An 8,808-nucleotide genomic window follows, 5' to 3' on the forward strand; every position below is an offset into this window, starting at 1 on the left:
GGTGACAATTCTGCACCTCCTGTTGGGCCAAGGTGTAGATTCCCTTACACACATATTCTCGAAGCACTGTGTCACATAAGGCTTGGGTGCCCCAGTGGCTCTGATGATGCAGGTGTTTTAAAATATTGCGAGTTATTTCTTTATTTAGAACCATTCTTCCATCTGGTGTCTTCCATGTTCCATCAGGCAGCTGGCTTGCGCCCAGCTGAGCCATGTCCTTTTCTTCCTTAGCAGTGAAAATGGGAGCCTTCTTTATGCCTTGCCTTATTGGGATTAAGGTCAGCAAACGGACTTCTTGTTGCATGGCTGCCCTTTTGGCTTCTTCATCAGCCAGTCTGTTTCCAATTGCTGTCGGGGTATCTCCCCTCTGATGGCTTGGTATGTAGACCACTGCTATTTCCTGGGGTAATGTCAAGGCTTCTAAAGTCAGAGTAATCATCTGTTCGTGTGCCAATTCCTTTCCTCTTGATGTAATTAGACCACGCTCCTTCCAGATCTTACCAAAGGTATGCACTACCCCGTATGCGTATTTGGAATCAGTGTAAATCGTTCCAATTTTCTTTGACAGTATTCTGAGGGCTCTTTGCAAGGCATATAGTTCACAGGATTGTGCTGACCAGCTTCCGGGTAGTCTCGTGGATTCTACTACTTTCCAAGTATTTCCTTCTATTATAGCATATCCACTTCTTCTCATTCCGTCAACACATCTGGCGGAGCCGTCAATGTAGAATTCATATCCTTCTCCCAGTGGAGTATCGCAAAGGTCTTCTCGGGTCTTGGTCTGAAGATCTGTCAACTCGACACAGTCGTGCTCCACCTCTCTCTCTGTTTCACTGCCGTATAAAAACTGAGCTGGGATGCAGCTATTAATCTTTGCAAACTGTAGATCTTCTCCGACCATTAAAATGGTTTCATACTTTAATATGCGAGAATCAGTCAGCCATCGATGGGCAGTTTGTGTTAATAAAACACTCACAGAATGGGAGGTGTACACAGTCATCTTTCCTCCAAAAGTAAGTTTACGTGCTTCCTCTACCAACAGAGCAGCAGCCGCTACTCCCTGGATACACGTCGGCCATCCGCGAGACACTGGGTCCATCATTTTGGAAAGGAAAGCCACTGGGTGTCGCTGACCGCCTTTTTCCTGTGTTAAAACTCCCACAGCTGTTCCTTGGTTATGAGTGACAAATAGCTGGAAGGGCTGTTTTAAAGAGGGCAGAGTGAGTACTGGGGCTCGTGTCAGGCGATGCTTCAAGTCCTCAAACCATCCCTCCTCCTCCTGGGTCCATTTCAATGGATATTCATTTTCATTTGTCAGCTTTTCATACATAAACTTCACCAAAGCTGAGTAGTCCTCTATCCATAACCTACAGTAACCTAAGAGTCCCAGGAATTGTCTTATTTCCTTCTTATTACAGGGTAACGGCATTCTAGTGATTCCCGCAATCCGTTCAGGGGTAATCCGTTTCTGTCCTTTACTTATCTGGTGTCCCAGATATACCACAGTTCTCTCAACGAACTGTAACTTGTTCCTGGACACCCGTAGACCCTTTTTCCCCAGATAATTCAAGAGTCTAATTGTATCTCCCCTCATTTCTTGTTCCTTGGGTCCTGATAATAGTAAATCATCCACATACTGCATTAGTTGGGAATCATCAGATTGTGGATAGTCCACCAGGATTTGTTCTAGCATTTGTCCAAACAGGTTCGGAGATTCAGTGAACCCTTGGGGCAATACAGTCCACCGAAGCTGTCTCCGTCTACCTGTCCATGGATTTTCCCATTCAAACGCAAACATATCTCTACTTTCCTCTTCTAATGGACACGTCCAGAAGGCATCCTTCAAGTCGATAACACTAAACCACTCATGGTCTGGGGAAATCCGACTCATAATAGTATAGGGATTAGGCACCACTGGGTGGCGGGTCTGAACAATAGCATTCAAACTTCTTAGATCCTGAACTAGGCGATAGGATCCATCTGACTTTTTCACTGGGAGTATAGGGGTGTTATAAGGTGACATACATTCTTCTAATAGTCCGTCTCATATTAGAGTCTCAATTACCGGCTGTAGCCCTTTTCTCCCTTCCAAAGAAATAGGATACTGACGTTTCCTTACCGGCTGATGACCTGGTATTAATGTGACATGTAAAGGTGGGATGTCCAGACCTCCTCAATTTCCCTCCTTATACCAGACTCTCTCGTCAATCTGCCGTTCATCCTCTTCCTTTAAAGCACAGAGGTGGACTCGCACTTCTCCGTCCACAGGGAGAGCACCCAAACCTAGGAGAGCCTGTAAGTCCCTTCCTAGGAGGTTAAATCCAGCCGACGGTAACAACAAGAGGTCTTGTACCCCTTCTCTTTCTTCCAGTTTCACTGTTACTTGGGGAATTATTGATACCATTCTGGGAGCCCCTTCTATCCCAGAAATTGTCAAATTACTTTTTACAGGTTCAGTTCCGATTGGCACAGTTATTACACTACTTCGTTCCGCTCCTCTGTCCACCATAAACACCACCTCTTCTCCCTTGGGACCAATTTTTAGTTTTACCAGGGGTTCCTTCTTATACTTGGTCCCTAACATTTGGAACCCCTGACGCCCCTAATCTTCTTCCATAAGTTCGAGGGCACGCAATTCCCTCTTGTATCGGGGGCATTCCCTTTTAAAGTGTCCTTCCTCATTGCAGTAATAGCACTTAACGAACCTCCGGGGTCTTCCCTCTCTTGGATATCTTGGATTGTTTAGAGGAAGGTTTTGTTTTCTTTCCCCTCTGGATTCAGCATTCATCTGTCGGATAGTCTGTACCATAACCTTTGTCGCCCTCTTTTGATCTTCTTCTTCTCTCTGCACATATACTTTTTGCGCCTTTTTTAACAGGTCACTTAGGGGTTTTTCACTCCAGTCCTCCTCCTTTTCTAGTTTCTTTCTAATGTCCTGCCATGATTTGGAAACAAATTCAATTCGAATAAGCTGTTCACCCATTGGTGTACTAGGGTCCACGCCCGCATACTGTTGGACATTCTTTCTCACCCTCTCCAAAAAATCAGTAGGGGACTCGTCTTTCCCCTGGTGGTTCCCAAATGCCTTGGTGAAATTGTGACCCTTTGGCACAGCCTCCCGTATCCCTTTAATTGTCCACTCTCTATATTGTCTCATACTTGCCAATCCCTCGGGTGTTCATTTGTCCCACCTGGGTTCATTTAAGGGATATTTTTGTTCATGTGGTCTGGGGTCCCCAGGTTGTTCATATTCCCACATGAGGAGGGCAGCCCGTCGAATCATCTGCCTCTCCTGGGGTGAGAATAATGTTCCCATTATTGCCTGCATCTCTTCCCACGTATATGTGTTTGGTCCCAGGAATTGGTCGAGCTGTTCGGCCAGTCCTATAGGATCTTCCAATAACTTTTTCATTTCTTTCTTAAATCCCCGCACCTCTGTACTAGTTAGGGGAACATTCACATATCCCGTTCCCCCTCCCGGTCCTCCCATAGGAACTTCCCTCAGGGGATTTAGGCTTATTGAAAATTTTGATGGTCCTGGACCAGTCTGGGATCTTGTCCAGGGTCGGTTTACCGGTGGAAGTTTAGGGTCCGACTCCCTTAATTCATCCTTTTTTTCCCGGCCCCTTTCGGGGCAATCAGATTCATCACCTTTCCCCTCCGGTAATGAGCTTTCCTCGGGCGCATTAGGCACCGGGGGAATATAAGGAGGGGGAAGGTTGTCCAGAGGTTCCCATTTCTTTTCTCCCGCTACCCTCAATTTAAAACACTTTGTTAAGGATCCTGGCCAGGGAACCCAACAAAATGCATATGCTGACTCTTCTTGATTCACCTTTGGTCTCGAATTTACATATATGTTTAATGCTTGTCTAACCCAATCCTCATCAGATCCAAATTTCGGCCACCAGACCGAGGAACCTTTAATAGGTTGTTTCGACCAAAGAAGACAATATTGGACCATCTTTTTCTTGTTTTTGTCTCGATATCTTTTACTATCCCAATTTTCAAACATTCTCCCCAAAGGGCTGTCAAGGGGATCTCCCAGGAATTGTCCTGAATTTTCAGACGAGCCCTTAGATTTTGATCCTCCCATTTTCCCACCTAGATCTGTTTATCGTTGCTGAGGACCCTCTCGTTCTGGACCCTACTCCCTTCTTCTCAGACGCCTCGTCGGAGGTACTGTTCCTCCTTCGGTTACCGCTGAGGTTTCCCTGGGGTTGACCCCTCTCTTCTCGGCACTTCGTCGGAGGTGCTGTCCCTCCTTCGGTTACCGCCGAGGTTTCCCTGGGGTCTATCCTAGAGTCCCACGACAGGGTCCTCACGCCACGACAAAAGCTCTATACCTGATCTATTACGTTAGGTTTTTTATCCAAACAGGTGTATCCCGTTACACCTGTTACCCAATCCCCACACCACAATCGTAAGTCGTCACTTACCGGTGTCTTCCCGGGGATTGAACCGTCACCCTTCTCCTCTCCGTCTTGTCGTGTCACCTTGTCCGGATACCACTCGCTCAAGCCGCCCGAAGCGACGAGCAAGGGACTAGGAGCCGCTGAACTCAGCGGGGTGCACCGCCTCCGATGTCCCTCTTCTCGCCTCCCCTCACGGCCGGAGTGTAGATCCCGGACGAGCCCCCATTTGTCAGAAATAAAACTTCTCACACATGAGTCTCTTTAAAACTGATGACACGACAAGCTTTATTTACAAGTCTGCAGAGTTGGACTCAACTGGCTTCTCACCAGTTAAGCCCCGATACATACAGTGCATTGATTTTTATACCCTTATTGTTTGCCCTTCCCCTTCTTATTAATACTGTTTTAATTGGTTAGTATTACAAAAGCATTCTAAGTATAACTGCATTTTTAATTATCACGTTCGTTACGTACGCTGTGAACTCTACATACACTAAATTCTGTTTCTCACCCTTCTTATCAATCTTTTGTCTCCTGCATGTCTCTCACTATGACCATGAAAAGATAGGTTTAAAAAAACATATCCAGCTGAACCTTTTGTCCTTGGCTGCTAGTAAGTTCCCTGTCCGTTCTGACTTCCCTTTTTATGATTAATCATCACATTTTAACTTAAGTCATTTTAACCTAAATTCTCTATATACAACAGTGCACATTCAAGTATTTTATAAAAGTTACGTGAGCTTCTGCAAACATTTTGTGCAATAAATTCCAGAATTCTACGAGTTTGTGGTGAAAATATTTTTTCTCTTCTCCCCTCTGAAGCTGTCTCCAACCTTTGGAACTTTGCCTCTTTGCCTATTTACTAGGCCACTCATAATATTATCCCTTTCAATTCAGTCTTCAAAGAAACACCCCCACCCTATCCAATTTTGCCCATGACTAAAATAAAAAATGGAAGTCCAGCTACTGGGAAAAAAGACTAGAATGTTTCCCACCCCCCCCCACCCCCGTTTGTTTTAAATCATTGGTACCTCATCATTTCTTAACCATTGACTGGATTGTAATCTTTGAGACATTGAGGAATCACAGAAAATGGAAATGGAATGTCAGTGGACCATCAGATGGAATAGTCAGCAAGCTCAGGACTGATACCTGATCCCGATTTTAAACTCGGGATAGAAAAAATAGACTGAGGAAGGAAGTTGTGAGATAACAAAACATTCAGTGTTTTAGGTGAGAGGACATACTTGTCACAGAGATTCCACTGGCCAGCATTTCAATTCATTCCCATTTATAACATTAACCTGTTGCTTCAACTTGAACACTAACAGCATTCTAGCTGTATTGATTTATATTAACAGTGGTAGTTTCCAAGCAACTCATCCCCCCCATTAAAAAATGTTTTCCCATTGAATAATTTTTGAGGCTTTCTTCCTTGATGCCTGTAAAAAAAAAACTGTGAATTTCCACTTGAGGAATTGCATTGGATTTTTGCTAAATCTGTCAATCTTCCAGTTATTGAAGCTTCTGTTGGGAGTGGTTGCGATGAATGGTAGCAATACACAAGTAAACATACAAGCGAGAGAAGAAGAGGGACATGCTGATAAAATTAGATAAAGAAATTGGAAGGATGCTCTCAGGGTTTAGATCAGAGGAATGGCCTGTTTCTGAGCTGTTTATTCCATATACAGTAGTTCTCTGTGGCTTTTAATGAATTACTCAGAAGCTTGATCCTGTAGCTAGATTACTTCAATTAACATATTATTAGAAAAGAAAAACATGTTTATGTTGCATATTATCATATCCTATAATACTTTAGAGTGCTTTTATTATGCAGTCCCTATTATACTGGTGAAATTGAATTCACCAGTATGACACAGGGAACTCATACAAATCCACCAATGACCAACTTACAATTAATTGAGGGATAAATGTTGACCAGTGCTCCTAGGATTTCAAGGCCTCAGTTTATTTTCCAACAATGCAGTCCTCCCTCCGATTTCAAGTCAAGTCAATTTATTGTCACCTGATTGTACAAGTACAACTCGACGAAACATTGTTCTCTGGTCTTCGGTGCAAAAATGCAGAATCACAACCCAACATAACACACATACAGACAAATAATACATCTACAGGACAAGTATTTCATTGTACAAACGAGAGTCTCAGGTGGTTAATGTAAGCAGCTCCTTTGGCCATTTAGCATTCTCACTGCCTGTGGGAAGAATGGAATTTGCACACGAACATCAATCTGGAAATTTTCCATCAAAGATTTGGAGACTTGAATAGTCAGTCCTTCAAAATTTGGAATAAGAGTTCCATCAAGTGAGGCATATCATTATCACTGCTGCCTTTTAGAGAACACCACAATCAAACTTACAGAGATATACTGTGGAAAGTATACTGACTGGTTACACCACAGTTTGGTTTGGTCACCTGAGTGCCACAAATGCAAAAGGCTGCAGGAATAGGAAAGTCAAGCAAAGTTCGTCACAGGCTCTGAACTTCCATCAGTAGAAGACATCTTTGTGAGATGCTGCCTCCAGTATCAGAAGGAATTCCCATCACCCTCCTCTTGCTGCTAATTTCAGGCAGAAGGTACACAAGCCTGAAGACCAGCACCTCTAGATTCATGAACATTGTTTTAAGCAAACAACTATTGGGCTCATGAATCATCCCATACTATCCTAACTTTAATCATAAACTTGTCTGGTGGGACCACCAATATATCTGAAGGCACAATTGAAATGTGACAATTTTTCTTGCACCAACTGCAACTGTGAATACAATATGTATCTATTTGTCCTTTTTTACATATTATGTCTTTTTCTCTCTTTGGATTTTGTGGTAATTTAGTTAATACAATTGTAGCCGGCTGTCTTACATGCTTGTTTGGTTACAGAAAGTCAGAATGTTAGTGCATCTGTACAATAAACTCTCATTACTCATTGCCTTGACTGGGGAACAACGCAATGTATCCTGAGGAGTCACCAACTGTGTTAGTAATATAGCATGAAAACTGTAGATATTTAATACTTATCATGTGTGTGTTATCTTGCCATCTCAAGTACATTAAATGTGATATTTATGCAAACACTTTAATAAAATATGGCCATCAATTCTTATTTTGAATATATTTTTCTTTTTTATTGCCCTCCCAGTGAGAATGAAAAGAAAAGATATTTGAGGTTTTAAAGGAGAATTAAGTATTTTTATTTCTTCATGCTAGGTTTTTACATACTCTATCATGCATCTGTTTGATCACATAATGCATGACTTTGACCCTTCATGAGTGCATCTCCCAAGCAAGGGAAAAAAATTAGTTTCGAGGAATTATTTATGAATTCAGAATGAAGTCCTTCCTGAAAGTTAAACCCCCACATAAATTCTAAAGGAAGAGATATTATTTATTTAAGTTGTTTATTTTAGCTTTCAAATTAGAACTAAGAAATTGAAATCCGTATGGGTCCTACTTTTTGGGGGGAGGAACTCATGGGTGCATGGGGACTCTTTGGTTAAGGGAAGCAAAGGGGTTGATTTGCCCAAAATTTTACACAGATCAAAACACAAGTACCAATTTATAATAAAGTGTTTTTTTTTAACCAATCGACAATACACATTTAGCACAAATCACACAACATGTAATTTAAAAGAAATATTGTTAGCAGCAAAAATATCAATTATTTGGTCAACATTTTTGTCAGCAGACATGTTGGCATATGTTCACTCGATATTGCCACAATGTTCAGTCGCGTTTGACCCATTCTACTCCTCTGATATGTCTTGATTTGTCTGAGCCGTTGAAAGAGCGCTCCGCAGAACACGATGTAGCAGGAATGTTTGCCAAGATATCAGTAATTTTGTTGAAGACTGGCAGTATGCCATGAAGATCATTCTTGGTAACAGTTTCATCAATGCCAGCTGGAGTTGCCAGTGAAGCTGATGGATCCGTATGATTGGTGATTTCTTTGCTGGTTTCACTTAATTTTTCAGTGCATTTCAAAATGCTTTCAAAGTTTTCTTCATGTAGCTGTTATAACATCTACAGTCTTTCCCTGGAGGTATTTGCTGAGGATATATGTGTTTGACAGTATTATCTTCAGCACAACCAATCCAATTAAGAGGCCAAAATCGCATATGGCATTCAGTTATGCACTGCTATCCATATATGCTTTGGAATCTTGATCATTTGTCAAGTCAAGCAATGCCTTGATCTACCATGGCTTTTACTGCTTCATATCTACAAGACTACCTTCTTACACTTTGAGATTTAAGTGTCTGAGAGATCTATTCTCCGTTAACCATGATGCTTTCAAAGAGTGAATGTCATTTGGGACTGGCCTCTGGAAAGTTGTAGAGGCTCTGAGTCATTCCCAAGGCATTGTAGAGTTGGTTA

Source organism: Narcine bancroftii, chromosome 1 (genome assembly GCF_036971445.1).
Source record: "Narcine bancroftii isolate sNarBan1 chromosome 1, sNarBan1.hap1, whole genome shotgun sequence".
Classification (NCBI taxonomy): Eukaryota; Metazoa; Chordata; class Chondrichthyes; order Torpediniformes; family Narcinidae; genus Narcine; species Narcine bancroftii.